Raw genomic sequence first — 23,177 nt, forward strand, 5'->3', positions numbered from 1 at the left:
TAATCAAACGCAAACTACACTTATCTACAGATGGAAACTTAGAGATTGAAAAGAAAAGAAAAGAAAAAAGTTTTTCTGATAAGACTCTCATAGAATGTTTATTTGCAATGTTTAAATTCTTATTGATGATTATTATGTGAGGAACTCTATCATGTCTTGCTAGAAAAAAGAAGACGCCATGGTCACGCTATTTGTTTCAATATAAGATGAACAAAAGTGAAAAAAAAAAGACTGTAATCATTTGACAAAACCTTTTGTAAAGAGCGTTGTTATGAACCTTTTATGGTTAAATATTCATATAAATTTACTTTATTTTGTGTCATTAAAAATTATTGAATCTTTGTAACACTCATAAATCCTATCGATTTCTTCAAAATAATCAATTTTTTCAGCCTTCTCAATTTTCAATTTTGCCAGCAAAATCTAATAAGCGGTATATAAAGGGTAAGTATATGCTCGCAGAGAACTCTTTCTCACTTTAGAGAAGCTCTTACACGTGATAAAAGTATTTATTGAACTGCCGCCTGCGGTTACCAGTTGGGTGACCCGAAATTGCTGCTTCGCGGTTCCACAAACTTATTGTGTTTTGCCTGCATGTATTCAATGTTTCGTACCTTTAGATTAGTACCTGCTGCCTTTAGAACCATCGCTCTGACTTCTCGATATCACTACTTTAGTGCATTGGGACGAATAGGCGAGGCTAGTCTGCTTTATCAAACTCACCGGTCCGCGGCTCCACACAGTCTGTCACCTGCATGGAGTTACCAATAGTACCCAATGGAGTTCGAGTTTCCACATAGTCTTTCACCTTTACTTTTACTTTGCAATTGCTATAATTTCCTCGATAGTTACAAAATATGAAAAAGAAAACATTTTAGTTTTTCTATTTATCTTATAAGGAACTCATTGACCATATTTGCGACTTATCTTGGTAAAAATGTGTTATTTATTAAAATAGTTAGCTACGCTACCTGAATAATTACAAAATATCAAAATATTGAAGTGAAAATATTTTTTGCTCTTGTTTTTACCAGAAAAAGAGCACGGAGGTGAAATTTAAAATTTCTTGGTCCCCAATTTTTAATTACATAATACATAAATTCGAGTAATAACTCTTCATAACCACATATTTATTTTTTAAAAAAATATTTTATTTTAATAATTTTTTTCTTCTCTTTTCCTTAATATTAAATTCTTTCCGAGTTGTCTCTATGTTTTTATCTTATATTATTCGTTCTATATACTAGTAGCGTATGCGCAGTAAATAATATTCATTAATGTTCTTCATTTTTTTCGTTTTCCTCTTTTTTCTTTTCTTTTTTGTCTTGATTGTGATATGTTTTAGTGATGATATATAATGCAGCAGTGGCACTTAATATTATTTACTATTAATTTACTTTCGTTTTAATTATGTTTCCATTTTTAATTCGTTGATCTAATTTCGTGAGTCTGGGACGTTACTCTATGCGTCTATTTTTATCAATTTAAACAGCAATAATAGTTTAGAGCCTGGAAAAAAATATGTTAAATATTTTAATTATTCTACTTGTTGTACCTGGTACGGAGAGCCTAATTCAGAGGGGAACTTCATATCGTCATTTTGCCACTTTGGTAGTCTTTCACACATCTTTCACACATCATCTGTCCACATCTTTCAAGGAAATCCACGAAACGACCCATTCCAATGTTTCTTTTAATGATGTACATTTCTGATCAGACAGACCATGTGACATCGACTGGAATAGTTGATAATATGAAGAGGGAAGGGCTGGTGAATATGGCGGGTGGAGTAGGACTTTCCATTGAAGTGTTTCCAACTAGCAAAATCAGTTTACATGCAAAATCGACGTTCAATGTCTTTTGGCTTCTGTTCGTAGGGAACCCAACTTCCTTGTTTTTGTATCATTCTCAACGATTTTAAACTATATGAAATTACTTATTGAGTCACTTGTAATGCAAGAGCAAGTTCTTTTTGCTTTTGGGACGAATTTTCTTTCAATAATTCATCCAATTCCTTGTCTTTATACAATTTCGGATTTCCACTGCGTTCGTTGTCTTCCACGTCAAACTCACCGATTTTAAAATTCTGGAATCACTCTCGATAACTTTTCTCCATTGGAGCAGCCTAACCATATGCTTATCCAAGCAGTCGATGTTTCTCAGTCGCAGATTTCTTTAAATTAAAGAAGTAAATCAAAAGTTCTCACAAATGGCGTTTATTTGGCACAAAACATTTTTGCTCACAAACAGTTACGTAATGCTAATACAGAATCACTAATATTTTAAGCTTATGTTGTTACCAGATGAACAAATTTACAATAAGACGTTTAACACTAATCAATTTCTGCAAAACCGTCTTGTAGGGTCATGTTGTGATGAACGACGGGAACTTATTATTACACCCAATAATTAAGAATAAACATTGCAACAAATAATTTGCGGGTAGTATTGAATGCAGTTACAAGAAATGCATTTTGAGGAAGTGGAAATTAATTGGAAACATACATATACAGAAATCAGCTGAAAGAAGCAGATGATAGCAATCTACCTCTCCAAATCCAAACCAAACTTGGGGGCACAACAGCGATGGGAGTAAACTATAACATCCTGATGGGGTGAAGGCCAACAAATAAAGAGGACAAATCAAATCTGGAAAAGAAAAATTTAAATATTATTTTATAATAAAATTTCAATAAGAAGCTAATTAAAAGATAAAATTTTTAAAAAAGACACAAATTAAGCAATTTACTTGTTTCTTTACAGATCAATATTCAATTAGAACCCATTGTTACTACATAACATGTGAGTAACCAAATTACATAAGGTAGCTCCAGAAGTTGATACAAAAGCTTCCAATTGATCTACTAATGTATTTACAATTCTTGGACTTCTCAATTAACTAACTTTAATTATTAAAAAATTAACCTAGTTTATTTAAGCTTGACTGCATGAACCAGAAATTGTAGTTGATCAAGTCAATGTTTTTTTTCAATATTCTTTATGCTTGCAAAGGTTTTTTTTTCGAATTTCTTTTTAAAAACGGAATTTTAAATTATCATTTTACAACGCACATGATAAGCGTATTTTTGTAAGTAGAGTAAGCATATTATGTAACTGCAGAGCTGGAAAAAGTATAAAGCAGAGCAAAAAGTAGCCAAATATGAAACATCACTGTTATGGCTGAATATGCAAATTCATTTTCTACTTGAAAATCTAGAATCTAATTACTTTGTATGACATTTTTTTCTACTCTGCATAGTATTTAAATCATGGTAAAATTGACATAATCTCTGAAAAACAAATTGGAAAAAAGTATAAAGTCGGTATTCACTACGTCATTGTCAGACATAAAGCACGTGAGAAAGTGGATTGCACCAGGACATGAAGCAAAACGAGTTACATAAAAGCAGATTTTGGCAGTGTGCAATCGCAATACAATGCTAAAGGGAACTCATTCAGCGGAAAGCGGATGTAGAATTTTAATTTTTTGAAAAAATGGGCTTGAGGGGTTCTCAAATTGTAAGAAAGATAGGGAGGTCCAAGGCTGCAGTGAATAGTTACATCAGGGATCCTGAATGTTATAACAGTAAACAGCGTATTGAAGGGCAAAAAGAAAAATTCCAAGAAAGACGAAGCTGGGAGCTTGATTGTGACGGTAAGATGCCATCTGCATAAATTAAAAATGAAATGCAGTTAATAAATGCAGAATATTGGAAGAACACCTCCGCTTACTAAATCACACAAAAATGCTCGTTTAGCATTTGGATAGACATAATTTACGAATCGAAGTGATGAGGCGTTTTCTGATGAAACGAGGTTTAATTTGGGTGGACCAAATGGCTGTCAATATTTTTGCTAAGACTTATGGGCTGAACCATACTTTTTTTCCAAAGGTCAATTTGGTGGTGGGTCCGTTATGGCTTAGGACGAGTTTGTAGCAGGCGGTACAACGGATGTTGTATGAATTTATTATTATGAAATTATGTATGTAGATATAATGCTAGATAATTTAATGCCTGTTGCTCCACTTATAACATCTGGTGACTAGATTTTCCAACTGGACAATGCGGCAGTCTATACTTCTTATTCAACTAAATCCAAGTCTAAAGCAAATGAGATTAATTCTTTTGAGAGACTATCTTGTAGCCAAGCTCTCTATTCTGCAGAAAACCTTCGGGACATATTAGTAAAAAATGTTTGCAAATCTGTCTGACTATTCAAGAGCACCTCAGATTTGATTGATGCAATCAAGATTGTTTGGAACAATATTGATGCCAGCATTTTAATAACTCTGTCTGGGATTGCGAGGTTGATAAATATAATCTAAAACAATGGATATCGCATTGATTGCTGATTTAATTATTGTTCCAACTTTATGCTTTTTTCCAACTTACTTTGAGTAGAAATCGTATTAAATCGTGTTATGCGCAACGTATTTTGATATTAATTTCATTTTGCTTGTGATTTTATTATGTCATTATCTATGGCTATTTTTTAAAATTAAACCATATAAGTCAGTTCTTTCTTCCTATGTTTTATCGCTTTCGTCAGTGACTAGATTACAGCACTTTTTCATACCAAAAAGTACATTGCGCGCTTTTCAATAATTATTTTTTATTCATTGTTTCTGCCAAGAACGTTAATACTTATGGACAATCCACTCTGACTTTATCACGATACTTTTCAAGCCCAGCAGACTCCTGTGTCCTCTACTAATATTTAATGGAAACGGTTAGTTTACATAGTAGCTTCGAATTGTTAACACTCTACGATTTGAAATTTATTGCTTTTGTCACATATTTTTTTCGATTTGATTGCATTTGTCGATTAAATGTACAATAGTGCTTTTGTTTCATAGTTGCAAAGTGGAGTTTTTCTGTCTATGTTCAATAAAAATTATTGTATTAAAATAGGTTTGCATTGATTTTATATATTTGTTCTTAAATTGTTTACATTGCCCATTTTTCAAAAAAAATTCTATATTTTTTTTTATTTAAGATTTAAGTTCGATTATTCGCTGTTGTTGTTGTTAATTTACGTCGCACTAGAGCTGCACAATGGGCTATTGGCGACGGTCTGGGAAACATCCCGGAGGATGATCCGAAGACATGCCATCACAAGTTTGATCCTCTGCGGAGGGGATGGCACCCCGCTTCGGTAGCCCGACGACCTGCGCGCGAAGTCGAGCACTTTACGGTAGCACAGTTTAACGAGGACCAATACCGCACGCCCTCGGTCCCTACACAGACTGATCCAAGTGGTCACCCACCCGCACACTGACCGTAGCCAATGATGCTTGACTTCGGTGATCTGCTGGGAACCGTGTCTTAACGATCAGTCCACTGCCGGACTCTATTATTCGCAAACACTGTTTCCGTCTTGTATATTTTATTCAGTTTTCTGCTAAATTCTACTGTAAAGAAGGAAAAAATCTGCAATAATAACACTTTTTGTATTAATTCATACAGTTGTTACAAAGGATATATTTTGCATGTTAGTCGTCCATATATGTGTTTTATTAAATATGGAAATTAATTTAAGAACAAGGAAAGTATAGTTAGAAATATAAAAAAATAATTCCTAATTCCCTTTACAAAATAAACTTTAGTTTTCATCATTACACAACATCCTAAAACAATTCACTTCTAAACATTATATTGAACTAAAGTAAAATATGCAACCAACAATTACAACAAATTTCATAAATTCAATTAAAAATTACAAAAGAAAACGATAAACTCATCAATCTAACCAGTATTTACGTTCTTTGGCCGTTGCGTTTTGCTGAAACTGTTTGGCCTAGTGTTGTCATTTTGTCACGCATCGAAAAAAAGATCACGTTACCTTTTTGTATGGCCAAACATAAGAGTGAAAACTCTTAATACTTTTCTCCTTGATCTCAGGTTAGCAAAAGTATCAACATGGAGTGCTACTTCACCGAATTAGTATTCCTAAAATCACTTGAAAACGCGTGTTTATTTTGGTTATAGTTAGCTTTTGAAAGGTTTTCCAATGTCAAAATATTATAATTTTAAAGCAAAGAGAATTGAAATAAAAAATTACGTTAAGAACTACTTGTATTATGGTAATAGGTTCTATTTTAATTAATGCTAAATGTGCAAATAATAACATCTAATTTAGATACTATGGTGATAGGTTTTTCATAGCTCTAAGAAAGGAAAAGTTACCGAAAAAAATTATTTGATTAGAGTCTATCATGAGGTAACAACGAGCAACAGCATCATATCAAATGATACTGAATATATTTTATCCTTATTTTGATGGGTCTTTTTCTAAATACGCGTTTTGTAAGAACGTTGAGCCATCAGAAAGCTTGATAAATAATAATAAATAAATGAATTTTAATAAATTTTTTTTAACCTTTTACATACCGACTGTTCCACTAATATTACTTTCTTAGAGTATTGAAATGGAGTAAAATATCTCCTCGTTACTTTTCAGTTCCTGTAATATTACTTTCCATTTATCATTACTAGTTGACAAAACACAATGATTTGAAATTGAGAAGTACTTATCGAAATATTTTTTTTGTTGATATTTCGTTTTAGTACGCCATCTTGTGATTTCATTTCTCAATTCTCAGCTTTCTATCTTGATCAATTTTGCAAATAAGTCATTCATAATATTTATTGAAGCATTAACATTTTCAGTCAGCTATAAAACAAAGTATTAAATGTTTAACTTTAATTGAAATTTTATAAAATGGGACAGAAAGGTTTCGCACATTTTTTAAAATTTGTTTTTAAGTAATTTAGTCGCCACAGGGTTAATTGTTTTGGTTCATACCTTTCAGTATTGTGAATTATCTCGTAGAGTTGATTCATACTGTATTAGTTATCATTTACTTTTCCCCTACGTGAGAAATGGATACTCAGTTTGTATCAAACAAATTAAAGATAATTTATAGGATATAAACATAATTATCGGTTTCTAAAATCATTACTGGTCAAAAAATAGTCCCAATTCTCAATTCCCAAGTGACTCTTTCGAAATTTCTCTAGACAATCTGGATTGTTTTCTTTTTAAAAAAAATTCCATAAGTTGTTTGAAAGGGAGGAATTTAAAAATGCAAAAATGCTTAGAGACATTTATGAAAAGGGTGAAAGAAGCATATTGATGGATAAATTCTTTTATGCAAAAAAAATGTGTTGTATTTCATTTTGTTTCAAAACGAACACGAAATACTCATTTTTAGAGGTTATATTATACTAAAAATAAGTTTTGTTACTGTAAGAACATCAACCCAAGGGCCTATGTTAACCGGAAAAAATAAGTTTTTAGTGACTTTTTTCATTTCAATCGACCAGTTGGAATGAAAAACGAAAATTTAATAGAAAAAAGAATTGAATAGTTATCACACGAAATAGTTACGTATTAGGTAATTAACTACATTTTAACAAAAATTAATTTTTATCTCAATTTTTGCACATAATTTCACTTAAAATTCAATTCCAATAATTTTCTCAGCATTCTTAGTACAATGTTATAAGTACTAAAAATGCTGAGATATTTAAATTCTAAGCAATCTAAAATATCCACAAAGAGATAATGCTTTTCCTAAGGGCCTTAAAACATTAATCTTAAAATTAGTCTTTTATTTTATTTTGTCCTTTTAAAAATTCTGCCTAAAATAATTTTTTATTAGCTCATGAATAATTATAAATTTTTTTTGATGTTTCTTAAACACATACAATATCCTGATTCATTTCAAATAACATTGAAACATGTCAAACGCATTCTGTTAAAGTTTATGTAAAAATGTACAAGTGTCATTCAACTCACATTTCCATTGCTTTGAAATGTCCATATCATGATGCTTCATTATTTATTTCCAACAATTTTTGGAAGAGCTTCCTGTTTTTCTATATCTGCCGTTACCAGGACTGTATTTCGGCTGTCTGAAAGTAAAATAATAATATTAAACTCCTTAAACAAGATTTCCCATCCTTACCAGTAATATTTTTATTAAAACAGAAAATAGTAATTCCACAGCTTTCCCTCTTGCTTCAAAGTAACTCAACTGGAATCATACTTATTTCTGAGTGCATGAGAAATCTTCGGCGCACAATAAACCTGCAGATTTGGCTGAAGATCTCATTACGTTATGGTTACGTACTAACATATAGCCCAACTACACTCTATAACAAAAAAAATCTACGCACCAAGAAGGAGTTGTCCGATTAAAACGAAAATTTGTGGATAGAACATAATGTACAGAATAGTAAATGATTAAAATTTCAGTACAATTGAATAATTTATTGTAGAGTTACAGTAACAAGTTCAATAAGGTGTTGACCCGCCTCTAGCCTGGATACAAGCTGCCACACGGCGTGGCATAGACCGATAAAGCTCCCGGATGGTCTCTTGTGATATTTCCTGCCAAATTCGATCCAATTGTCGAACGAGGTCATCAGCATTCCGTGCCAGATGCAATCGCCTTCCCATCATATCCCAGACATGCTCGATGGGAGAGCGATCTGGAAATCTGGCAGGCCAAGGAAGAGTTTGACAAGCTTGCAGACAGTTCATAGCAACACGTGCCATATGTGGTCTGGTATTGTCCTGCTGAAAAGCCATCCCAGGGCGCTGAAAAAGGAACGGTAGCAAAACAGGTCTTAGGATGTCATCGACGTACCACTGTGAAGTATGTGTACCTCTAAAGGCGACCAAAGGGATCCGGCTGTCAAGGGAAATGTCACCCCAGACCATACTGTCTAGTTGAGGGCCGGTGTGGCGTGCAATAGTGAAGGCAGGATCCCCCCTCTGCCCTGTGCTCCTCCAAACACGTCTTCGATGATCGTCAGGACACAGTTGGAAGCGGGATTCGTCGCTAAAGACTATACGTCCCCAGTCGGCATCATTCCAGCCTGATCGAGCCGTGCACCACTGTAATCTGGCACCAAGAAGCAATCGGATGATTGCTTCTAGGTGCGTCGATTTTTTTGTTATAGAGTGTAATTTTGAAAAGGAGCGGATAGTGAAATTTTCAGCATATTTATGTCGAAATTCCTGCGATTTCACACTTTCCTTTCTCTGAAAGTAGAAAATGTGATCCTACGTCTTAGGTTAATTATTAGTCAAATTAATGGGTGCATGGGTGCTACTTATACGGATTTACATTTAGATATTTTGCATGCTTATCTATCTATTCATCAGCGTGCGTGTGTGATTACCATCGGGTTGGAGTAACATTATCCCATTATCTATACTAAGCTTTCTAATTTTAACCCGGAAATGTCAGATTACATAATTTTAGATTTTTCATTTTTTAAATAGCATTTTGAATACATGTATACTTTCTTCAATGGCTAAATACTGACGATTTGTTCTACTTACTTATATTTGACTTTTCCAACCCTATCTTAACCCTTAAAAACAATTTTTTGACAAATGTAAATTTGATGAAATGTAAATTGATTTTATGTTTAAGAGAACTGACATAAAAATCATCAAAACATTTCATTCATTTTGCCTAATTTCAATATTTTCACTCCTAGATATTTAGATACATTGTTTTAGTTCTTGATAGAGATGGTTTATATGGTTTTCCACAGTTTACGTTTTAAAATACTATCTTTCATATATTTCATACTTATAAAACTAATTTTTAAATGTATACAAATAAAAACAGTTTGCATAAAAAATACAAATAAATGTATAAAAAATAAAGTAAGCTTAAAATATTTAAATGTTAACTGCTTTCACTGTTTGTTCACATACCTCTTCTCGGAATGAGTCTGGCGTCCCGTTCCGTAGCGCGAGCAAGTGCTACTCTTTCCCGGTAGGATATCATCAAATCCTCCTCTCTGAAAAAGGAAAAGAAATGCGTATAAGTAAGTACAGTACATGTACAGTACACTCTCAATTATCCTTGCGCGGATTATCCGGTTTGCGGATTATCCGTGCTCATTCCAGGGTCACACAAGAAATATAAAGCGAAATATTTTTAGGATTAAAAAAATTTGATTCGTGAAGTTATAACACTACCAAATTTTTGGAAACAATCGTTATTGGATTGCAGTATATGGAATATCAGCAACATGGTCAAAGGTAAAATCGTCTACATTATCACGATCTTGGAGAAAGATCATATCGCTTGATGAACAATCTTCTTCAGATGTTCAAGAAAAATATGATAACAGTATTCTCGAACAAGCAAAAAAATCTAAGGTTTCGAAATTCTTGATGAAGAAAATTTCGAAGATTGGTTTCAAAGTGATGCATGTGAGCCTGACTTCCAGCATTTGACAAATGAAGACATCGTTATGTTGTTAAATCAAATAGTGATGATATTAACTGATGCAGAAGATATAGTAAATGAGGGAAATACAATTTCTCATTCTGCTGCTCTGTAAAAACTTTATTAGAGTATATGGGAGGATTTGATTACGGTGACATTACTGCGGTTCGTAAAATATGCGTATCGATATATGGCGAAGACGCATTACACATTTTTTTAAAAGGAAAATTCCTAGTTTGATGTTATACAGCATGCAAATGTCAGTAATTTTTATATTTTTTGTACTGATATTGATTTTTTCTTTAATAAAAGGAGTTTTCGGATTATCCGTGTTTTTCGATTGTCCGTGTGACCTGTCCCGGTGATTAACCCGGATAATCGGGAGTGCACTGTATATATATATATATATATATATATATATATATATATATATATATATATATATATATATATATATATATATATATATATATATATATATAATGAAGTGAAGCAATGTAAATAATGATAACAATAAACAAAGTTTCATTTTGAAAAACTTAGCGTTGGCACCGTGCTTTGAGATTTTAATAGTCGTCACTTTTTTTAATATATATATATATATATATATATATATATATATATATATATATATATATATATATATATATATATATATATATAGGCACAAAATGGACATAATTTGGTCAAAAACAGCAGTTATCCAGCAAAATAAATTTTATATTGAGTTAATTGTGTATTAAAATTAATTTCAGAATATATTTATGCGAGCAAAAATGATTTTAATTAATTAGATTACCATTTTCCCCATGTTCAATGGTACCTCGTCGAATACCAGCGGTGGCTGACTTATACGAGATTGGCTCCAAGCTCGCACCTACAACACTGCTAACGTAAAATATAATCAGAGGGAGACAGGACATGTGTTAAAATTACATTGGGTCCGACTATCCACAGATCGCGTCAGATCGCGGGAGATTCTCGTAATTTTCCCTCTATGTAAAGCAAAAACGGGTTGGTTCCATCAAAAAGTCCCCCATAAAGGTTAGTTTGACACAATGCTTGATTGGGAATTTTTCTTGCTTTCTGGATTGGGTTCAAAATTTCAAGACAATGGAGTTGAATATTGATAGTCGTAAACTCAGAATTGAGTCCGATTTTCAATGACAGTTATAAAATAAAAAAAAGATATGCTATTAATCTGTCAGTTATTATTTTCTTATATTATCTTGCTGTAATATTATCTTCTGATATACTTGCTATTTTAATTTCGCTAGTAATAAATTTGTAACATAACGAGATTGAAACATAGTGGAAAACGTTTTCAGTTTTATATTTATTAATGTGTCAAATATACTCTGAATACCTTTCATAAATAAATTTTACTTGAAATTAAAAAAATGTTTTATATTATTTTAACATAAAATTGCATCCAGATAAAATTAAAATATGAAAAATAAGAATGGTAAATTTTTAAATAAAAAATTTTGACGAAATATATTTAAGACAAGCCATGAAATTTTGCTTAAAATATATTAAATTCACATTTATTAGATAAGTTGAATATGTATATAGCGTAATTTCTTCAGATGTTAAGAAAAATCGAGATTAATGAATCAAAACTGTATTCTTTTTAATAAAGCATATAGTTTTCTGATTCATTTACTGAAATAATTATATTTCTTCTACATAAATTTTACATTGAATAATATCGAAGCAGAAAGTTTATTCAAAGTTCAATCAAAATTTGTTCCTAAGTAAGAAATTGAAAAATGTCTACTCAAATTATTGAAATAACATTAATTTTAATAAATATAATAACAGTATTCAAAAAAGCGATTCCTTTCCCTTTTAATACTTTTTTAGGATAATTAAATACCTTTTAGAAAAAGAGCTCAGTATTATAAAATATTTTACTCTATTATAATCGTAAAATCACGTCATATATTGATAAAATGAATGCAATATGATATACGATGAAAATGATACACGATGTAAAAAAGTACTGTTTAAAACACTGTGTATCTATATAGGGGAGAGGGGGCACATGTGAACAGGGGGCACATGTGAACATGGTATGTTTTACCAATATGATTTGAAATAAAAAATCTCGAAAAATTTTCAATTGATGGCAGTACTAGTCCTACCTCTCTGAAAAACTTTCAGAACAATGAGACATTTTGTTGTTCTATTCTGACAATTTCTTTGTATCAGCTGGTGTTGTATCTATTATAATCACTCGCTTCTTCAAATGAAAGCATAATACAAATCAACTAATAAACTAAAATTAACTATTGCAGACCATTATATGAATATTCAGGTAAGTTTATGACAATTATTCTTTTTTTTTACTCAATTAAAAATTCTTTATTTTTCAAGTTAGGTTTAAGAAGGATGATGGGGCACTTGTGAACAAAACATCTGGGGCAGATGTGAACAGTTCACAAGTGCCCCTGCATAGTATTAAGATTATTATCCTCATGATATTATAAATTTAAAAAATGTGTATGCATGTAAAATTATTATTATTTAATTTTCCATAATTAATTTATTAATTTTTCCTTAAAAATTTTTTTATTTATTAAATGATTGATCGCGCATTACGCATATTAACTGATACACCTGAGAAAATAGAATTGCTAAAGCTACAAATGAAAAGATAGAAAAAAAGAAAAAAAAGCATGAAAGAGTATTAGAGAAGAAAGAAAAAGGCCCATTACAACTCCCGTGGAACATGAAGTTGCGAAAAACCCAATAACGGAAAAATTATTGAACAGCTGAAAAATTATTTTCTTATTGACAGTACTGTTGTACAATTTAAATTCACATAGTAAGCTACAACCCTTTCAGTATAATGCGTATCTATATCTGTTATATTAAAGATTTTTTTTCTTTGAAATATGATGATTGCTTCGCGTTTTTAATCTTGTTCATATGTGCCGCAGGCATGCTCACATGTACCCCCAATAGGGGCACATGTGAACAATTGAAGTCATTTTTCTAAAATATTATAAAGTAAAGAAATATTTTATTAAAAAATCTCAAAAAATTCCATAAGACAAAGAAAAGACTATTTAAACATATGAACTTCTTTACTATGAAAAATTGATGATATGTTTTGAAAAATGAAGAAATAAAAAAATTTGTTCACATGTGCCCCCCTCTCCCCTATCTATTTGAAAATAGATTTATTACTATTTGAATTTTTTTCTCGCAATTTAAGATCCAGTTCTTTTAAAAACTAAAACACCTTGGCAATATTTCTTGCAAATTCGTAGTTTAAATATTATTTCTATCATACATTTAAGTATCATATATTTCATATATTCTATCATACATTTATCATTCATTTTCCATCAAATTACGAACATATAATACTTACGATTTGGAGAGCGTGGATGTAAAGGTTCGTCGAATGAAACCAAAGATGCGGCTCCAAACTAAAAAAATATAATTAAAAAGTGATATCCAAAACTATATAAATTTGTTTAGTTTATTTTTATTCCATAAGATAAGTTGGAAACAAGATATTTTTTAAGTATTTTTTTTATTTATTTAAAAGGGTTAAATGGAATCGTAAATAAATATTGAGTCATGATTCCCAAATAGTGAATCCACTAGTAATCATGCATGAAACTAAAGCATATGTATCTAAATGCTGAGATCTGTTACAGAATTTTTCCCAAAGAGAGATTTCATTCGTGAATTCAAATAAAATGGCTCTTAAATTAGAAAAGTATTAAAGTATTAAAGTACAAGATATTTTTTAAGTATTTCTTTTACTTATTTTACCAGCTGATTACCCATTCTTTGCGCGGGTTAAAGGGAATCGTAAATAAATATTGAGTCATAATTCACAAATAGTGAATCCACTAGCAATCATGCACGAAACTAAAGCATATGTATCTAACTGCATAGATCTGCTACAGAATTTTACACAAAGAGAGATTTCAATCGTGAATTCAAATAAAATGGCTCTTAAATTAGAAAAGTATTAAAGTACAAGATATTTTTTAAGTATTTCTTATTCTTATTTTACCAGCTGATTACCCATTCTTTGCGCGGGTCAAAAGGAATCATAAATAAATATTGAGTCATAATTCACAAATAGTGAATCCACTAGCAATCCTGCACGAAACTAAAAGATATGTATCTAAATGCTTATATCTGCTACAGAATACTTCACAAAGAGAGATTTCATTCGTAAATTAAAACAAAATGGCTCTTAAATTTGAAAAGTATTTCAACGAGTTTTAAGGGATCAAATCATTGGTTATAAATTAACTGTGTTTTAAGCAGATTAAAGCAAATTTTTACTTACGAGATGGCCTCTTCTTGCTTCTTTGTCTTCTGCCCATTTTTCTGAGATGTAAAACGAACAATTAAAATTACATTAAGTGTAACAAAATTAATAATTTATATTAAGATAAAAAAGTAATAATAAGATTGTATATGCATGCAAAATAATACATATTTTTAGAATACTAGCATTTTTTATCCCTCAGCAAACATTGCTTACTGACTTCAAAAAAGGAACTTGTTATATCCTTGTTATTATTTAAGAGTTCAAAAATTTCAAATTATATATTTTATTACACTAATAAAAATTGTTTTGGTCAATATTTTTGAAGTCGGTATGATTTAGGGAACATGATTATGAATTAGGCAACTAATTTTCTACATAAATCTACTTGCTGACCTTACGAATACTATCAGTACTCACTACACACATATTGGTATCAAGAAAATAATATCAGTAGATGAATAGCTGTAGATTATTATTAAAATATTTCAAATCTAATATTTAGTAATTTGAATATAATAAAAATTTAAATATGGAGAGTACTCTATAAAATATTTTAGATTAAATCATGGGTAAAAATTCCGCCACTCAGATTTTTGGAATCTGATATACCGTAAAATCTAATAAGCCGTTTAATACCATCAGATAAACCAGTGACAAAAAATCTGATATCTTGTAATTTTATCAGCAATAATTACAGCAAAAATCACTGAATTACTCTAATTAAATAAATATTACTGTAAAAATTAAAAAAAAAATATAGATTTTATGGTAAAAATGGTTCTTACCATAAAATGGATTTTACGGATGATGCACCGAAAGTGTCGGTACTTAGTACCAAAATTAGCTGTGGAATTTGGTAAGATTTAGGCATATTTCTTCAAGATTTTGAAATATTTTAATGTATTTATTTTGAGCCGCAATGGCTCAGGGGATAGAGCGTTCGCCTTCCAATGAGGCGAATTCCGCATCCGGCTTGCACCGACCCCAGTGCTGACGTGAAATATCCTAAGTGGGAGACGGATCATGGGTTAGAGTTCCCTTGCCGTCAGGCTAACCGTGGGAGTTTCTCGTGGTCTTCCTCGCCATGTAACGCAATTGCGGGTTAGCGCCATCAAAAAGTGAAGGCAAATTTCTCCCAATACTCGATCCAGGAGCTTGTCTTCTGGATTGGGTTTGAAATTACAAGGCTACGAAGTTGAACCTTAGTAGTCGTAAACCCATAAAATTGGGTCAGCTGTTCAACGACGGCTATGAAATATAAAATAAAAATGTATTTATTTTGTATTTCTGGATGTTCAGAGGTACTTAAACTTCTCTTTCATAGGGTGCCTCATTACATACAGTTTGGTTCTATTAAGAACGCCTCATTTATAGGTAAGTATATAATGTAATCAACTACAAGTCTTTAACCTTTTTTAAAGAATAAAAAACAAGAAGTTGAATTAATTTTACTTGTAACCTTACAATTTTTACATTCATAGTTTTAATTTTAAATGCAAGAATTTAGAACCTTGATTATTTTGCTTGGACTGGGGCATTTAAAAAAAGACTTATTGCATGCTCATGTTTACATTAAACAATAACTACTTATGCTTTGGAAAAAATTCAAGGTGCTCAAAGGTGCTCCCTTTTTCCTACCCTCATTAGTATAATGGGTACCTATTGTCACTGTAACCCAAAATATTACACAAAATTAGCTATACTGGCGTCGAATATAGTTGGGTTATTATTTACGATCTTCTTTAACGAACAAGCTGTTATTTCTATGTAAAACATATTTTTAGTTAGATAAGCTTTTTAGTTCATATAAATTACTAAATTCACATTAATATTATGGTCACGAAAGATGTTTTAATTTGTTTTGTCACCATCCATTATCGATTTTCATACTTCGAAACTCCTCTTGTAAAGTTTAAGATAGACTAAAATTGCATTTGAACTATGAAAGAAAAAGAGCAAAAAAACGATTGCAAATTGAAAAGACGAAAAAAAAGTGTGATGTTTGTTGAAAATGTTTATGTTATTGTCACTTTCAATATTGAACTTATAATAGAGTCATCAAATTTGGCAACTGCTGGCGAGCTGTTTCCTTTTTATTTATATCAGAAACTGCGTTTTGCAAAATATGTAAACAGTTAAATAAATGGACCTTATTTTTATCGTTCTTTTTGTCCTAAATAATATGTTGCCCTTCTTTAAAGTTTAAAAAATTTTTCTCGTTACAAGAAAACACAACAAACATGATTATTTTTTAAATTTCTAAAACTTTTCTGGTTATCTAAAACAAAATGCTTATACTCCTTATTCAATTACGCATGTCACTTGAAAACAATTTTTCAATTTATCACCTTTAATTGAAAAGCACCAATCAACAGTTTTTTCTAAGCTCACTCAGTTAGTGTCCTAAGTTACTGTTTACAGTCGTAAATTATAGTTTTTTTAAAAGTTGTTCTCGTTTTAAGAGGGTTCGGATTTTAGAGATTTGTTTTAACATTTAAATAAGTAAGTTCATTCTTCTTCTTTGAAACGGCAAAAAATTATGTTTGAATTTGAAATAGAATATGATTAAGTTTGAAATCCATATAAAACATGGACATGTTTGAATTTGATACCTGTATAAAACGTAAATTCATTTTTTCTCTATTATTTAACTTCATTTAATACTGTTGAAGATTTGAATAATTTTTGTTAGATAATCAATATTTTCACATTTTCAATTTGAAATTATGCTCAGCGTGCAGAAACAAGATATTACCCTGAATAACTTTCGCTCTAATGATTGGATTTTTAGGAACTAAGCGTCAATCTTAATGGTTTCTGGGGGTGACCTCGTATGTGCAAATTATTTATTACTGATTATTACTGATAATTACTTTGCTGTGCATATTTCAAGCGACTATTTCACAAACTTTAAATTACATGCTTTTTTTTCATTTTTCAAGATTTTTTTCTTTATGTTAATACGTAGATCAGTTTTTCAAAAATATGCACATCTATTTTTTTTTAGTATTTTATTTTAGGTTTTCCTTTAAATTAAACGCTTACTTTTAAACTATTTTGAAGTTCTTAATAAAAGAAAGCTTGAATTGTAGACAATTAAACTCGTTAAGAAATTAAAAGCATTCTGCTGCTTTGAAATAACTCGATGCAAAATAGCTGACTATTTAATTAGCAAACTATTCTTTCAAAACTGAAGATAAATTATTGTTGTTATTTTCATTGTTTTTTATTTATTCGTATAATGAAAAGTAAATGCATATACGTATAACGAAAAAAAAATAGTTGTGTTGAACGAAAATTTGAGATGAACGAAAATTTCCGGGGTTACTATTTTATTTTGACATTCAAACTTTTTCTCTCCTGCTAACTTTAAGAAAGTCGCCCTTTTATTTCGCAACTTTAGTAAAATTCACAAAACATTGCTATGCTAGAAAAGTGCTCTATATGCTTTAATTTGTTAAATAGTAAACAAAAAATAGAATATTGTAAAAAGATAGCAAAACCATGTTAATTTCACAATCATCATTTCAAAAAAAATTGTTTCTTTTCTCTACTTTTAGAGTTTTCTTAATAATATTGTAAAACAAGGCTTATTAAATCAATTTATTTTTGGTCTGAGTTATTTTATATTATTTTGGGGTTAAATCATTTTATATTATTTTTGGGTTACATTATTTTAAATTATTTCTGGGCTACAAAGTATTTTAGAGCTATAATTTGTATTACAAATAAAAAAAATATAATATTAGTTGATTGTATATCATTGCAAATTAAATATTTTATTTAAATAAGATAATGGATGGAATGTTTGATTAATGATAGATATAATGATAGTTTCGGGATGTATTAGATAATGCTCCACAATAAAAATATTATATGTATCTGAAATTGAAGAAAATTGTATTTGTATATTAAATATTAAATATATTCAGTCCTTGAATGGAAACGAAACAATTATCAATTTTAGAGTAAAAAAACAACCAAAGGAACTTAAGGCCGCAAATTGAATAAAAAGGATATAATAAATTTGGTGGACGTGATAGTTTACGAAAAGTGGTAGTACAAAATCATATTGGAATAGCAATAACCCATTAGGTTCAATGGTCTCACAACACTAGGTTAGCATTGAACAGATTGTTTTCAATGGATTCAGAATAAAGTGAAGGCTAAAAATAATCAACATTAGATTTATGAAAATAATACAATGACTAGCTATATCCAAATGCAAGCATAGCATTTGATACCGTGGAGTGATGTTTCCATTCAAAAAATAAGAGTATGCCCACAAAACAAACTACGCAGAGAAAACATTTGTGCAAAATTACCATATTTGCATGGTTAAGACATTTCAAATGAGAAACAAAGCCACACATCTAAGAATTAAGCCAAAATATACGATATTTAAGCCATTCATATAGTAATTTTACCGTTCACTGTTATTGCAGACTACCGAAAATTCTGCTTTTGAAAATTTTAGTTCTTATTACAATATATTTAGTAACAATTACAAATCTCAAAGTAAATTTAACTAAACAATTGACTCTTATGCCATGCTCTAAAGTATAACGCTGAAATAACCCAAATGACCTCCAGAACTATCAATCACTTTACCACCCATTTGGTAATTTTAACCTTTTGATGTCTTTACCTCTAAACAAATAGAAGAGTAATAGATTTCTACTGTTTATTTAATAGGGTAGTTTTTTTAAATGGTTGATAGGAGTTAAGGTAAAAGATGACTCTTAATATTTCTTACCCTGATATATTTTATCAACTATCAAAAGAGTTATAAGGAGAAGAATAAAGACTTCAAATGTTTAATTAAAGTGTTTTAAAGATACTATACTCACATATATAATACTATAGCAAGTGTTATATTCATTTTTTATGAGGTAGTGGGGGCTTATTTATTCATTTATTTACACATATGGTTTTCTTTGTAAATACAAAAAACGTCTTAAATACTATTTTACCTTGAAAAGCTATTATTAAACCCATATTGCCGTATTAAACTCGGAAAAATAAAGCAGAACATCACATTGGGAAATATTTTTCCGATTCCTTTACTAGTCACATAAATTTAGCATATTCTTTGGCTATAAGAATACAGCAAGCCTTTCATTCGTCTTTCAAATTATAAGCTTTTTTAAATAAAATATCGAAAGTAACCTCTCAGTTCCAATTTCTCTTAAAAGTCCTAGCATTAGATTAAATTTAAGTGATTTTTTGCCACAAGACATTACAAAATTTGAACGTATATGTTGGATAAATTATAATGGCATTGTGTATACGTAAAAATGGTACAGACAATAAGAACTTTCTACCTGTTTTAGGTCTGACTAAAAACATTATTGCACATAACGAATATTGCATAAAACGAATATTGCTTTTTTCTACTTTCCTTTCGACAATATGTATTTTAATTTAATGAGTATTATTACCGTTACTTTGGCTCATTAACCTCTGTTCCAGTTTTTTTTTTGTGAAACTAACCAATTAGTTGCAGGAAATTTTCAACAGTCATAAAGTAATCATTTACAGGTTAACAGTATGTTACTTATAGATATGGTTTTTAATGTGCGTTTCATTTTACTGATTCTTTTAAAAGAAAATGCCTTTAGCGCTATTTTTTATCCTGGCTATTAACCTTCAATATTTATATATTCTTCATTTATAAAGAAGAAATATTTCTTTATTATACATTAATTAAATTTCATTAATTTCAGGTCTTCCAAACTTTCAGATTACTTATATACTTTCTTTCACTAATTTCTTCGTTACATTGTTTACAGTTATATACTGTTATGAACATGTAGATGTCTTTTCAAACGTTTTTATTACTTTTGAATTTTTAAATAATTATGAGTTGTATAATGAATGGAATTAGTTTTAAATTGTGTGTCTGCTCATTTTTTAATGACAAAAACTATCTCTGTTATGTTTATAAAACAAGCAAAGTAACTTCAAAAATATATTGATTTTTTATTTAATTTAAATTACTTATGTTGCATATTATAATGCATTTGTTTGGACTGAAAAATAGACTCATGGAAGATTTTGTGCCGTTCTGATGTTCGTTCACTTGAAAAAGACAAATAAAAATGCATTTTTCATAAGTATACTTACAAGAGAATCTGGTTATAACTAAGCTGTAAACTGTTTTGTTTCTAGTTTTAACTTCTGAGATGTTTTCTAAGTTCCCTACAAGTAAAAGTTTACATTAATGATTAGAAAAAAATTCGGATCACTGCACAATTTTCGCTTAGTTTTTAACCTTAACATGATTTCTACTCTAGGTTATATAACTACTAATATTATTATTAAAAAATATAATAATACATAAATATTTACTCTCTAAACATAGACACGCTCTCTTAAAATAGACAAACAAAAATATATTTTTTCATAATTATTCTTACAAGAAAATCTGCTTACAGCTAAGCTGTAAACTTTTTTGATTTCAGTATTAATTTCAGAGATACTTCTAAGTTCCCTACAAGAAAAAGTTTACATTAATAATTAGAAAAAATGTTTGGATCACTGTACATTTTTTGCTTAATTTTTTACTTTTTAGCCATATTTTATATAATAACATGATTTATACACTTGAACTTACAGTAAATCGAATAAAACATAAGCTTATTTCATCTCTTGTATATCATTTTAAATGAAAATCTCCGTTATTTGATTTGATAAGAGTTTACAAGACAATTTTTATATTGTCTTGTACATCGTCCTCAGGATGCATACAAAAAAATATTTTGTACTATTATGTATGATACATTATATATGCATATATACATAAATAATGAATTATAAATATGTTACATATACATATTTATAATTCATTACAAGACATCCTTCATGAGCCCTATTTAAGTTTAGGAAAAGATTGCTTGAATTATAGAAAAACATTACAAAATACTTATCTAATGCAACGAGGAGGTAGTCGGTTCAAATCTCACCATGTCCCAGGCTCTCTGTCTGCGCTGCCTTTTTCTATCTTGTTCTATCTGTATATCGCCTTGAGAAGGGCATTTTAGCCAAGCTTGGTACTGAGCACACAAGCCTGCGTATATGAGTGTAACAATAATAAATAAATTGATTCATCTGAAATTACAGTGAGATTTGAACCCGTTACCTCTACGCTTCCATTTTAAAATAGCTCTGATGTAGTAATTTTATTATATATATATATATATATATATATATATATATATATATATATATATATATATATATATATATATATATATATATATATATATATATATATATACATATACATATACATATACATATATATATATATATATACATATACATATATATATATATATATATATATATATACATATACATATACATATATATATATATATATATATATATATATATATATATATACATATACATATATATATATATATATATATATATATATATATATATACATATACATATATATATATATATATATATATATATATATATATACATATACATATATATATATATATATATACATATACATATACATATACATATATATATATATATATATATACATATACATATATATATATATATATATACATATACATATACATATACATATATATATATACATATACATATATATATATATATACACATATACATATATATATATATATACATATATATATATATATACATATATATATATATATACATATATATATATATATATATATACATATACATATATATATACATATATATATATATATACATATATATATATATATATATATACATATACATATATATATATATATATATATATATATATATATATATATATATATATATATATATATATATATATATATATATATATATATATATATATATATATATATATATATATATATATATATATATATATATATATATATATATATATGTACAATTAGAATCACTAATCGTTAGATTAAAATTGTAACTTGTAAATCTTTAAAAAAATTACATCTTCAAAAAATGGCTTAAAACTACATATTTATCCCAAAAATAGTTAAATTAAAACTTCTTTAAAAGAAGAAAGAAAAACGAGAAGAGTATGATCCAACTATAAGTCGTTATACATTCCCTGCAAACTTTTGCTTAAAATTACCTAAATTTGCCACGTTTTCAACCAAACAGCAGGCTAATAAATACCATATTTTATTTTTAATTTTGCCAAAAAGTCATTACCAAAGTTGTTTGGTAAAAATTGCGTGGTGTTTTGGTGTTTCCATAGAGCTAGAAAGACTGTTAATTTTACCATATTCTTGTAGTTTTGACTATACCGTGCAATTTGCTTCTTCGTGCAATTTGAGAGGTAAGGTGTAAGGTATTTTTTCTGACACAATTATACCAATATAATTCTCCAATCAGCATTTTTCTAAAAGATAATTTTTCTTAAACCTTTGTCAATTTTTAGATTTTTGATTTTTTTCCTCGTATTTGCGTAACTTGCACTCAATGTTTAGTTTTAAATGTTACACTAAATGTTAAATTTTAAACTGTAATGTACGAAATTGAAATGTTTTGGTAAGGTTTAAATTTAAATGAAAGAAAATGTATATT

General features: G+C 29.1%; 1 long non-coding RNA gene across 1 annotated transcript; it reads right to left on the minus strand.

Annotated features, from left to right (window-relative positions):
• Positions 1 to 2,203: 2,203 nt before the first annotated feature.
• On the minus strand, positions 2,204 to 21,067 carry LOC147807009 (uncharacterized). Its single transcript, XR_015435758.1, has 7 exons — positions 20,987 to 21,067; positions 20,694 to 20,768; positions 14,583 to 14,623; positions 13,644 to 13,701; positions 9,742 to 9,827; positions 7,804 to 7,919; positions 2,204 to 2,649 (listed from the first exon to the last, which is right to left on the minus strand). It is a non-coding gene; the product is annotated as an uncharacterized LOC147807009 (long non-coding RNA).
• Positions 21,068 to 23,177: the final 2,110 nt, after the last annotated feature.

This window comes from Parasteatoda tepidariorum, chromosome 7 (genome assembly GCF_982258835.1).
Source record: "Parasteatoda tepidariorum strain Cologne lab strain chromosome 7, Ptep-v5.0, whole genome shotgun sequence".
Classification (NCBI taxonomy): domain Eukaryota; kingdom Metazoa; phylum Arthropoda; class Arachnida; order Araneae; family Theridiidae; genus Parasteatoda; species Parasteatoda tepidariorum.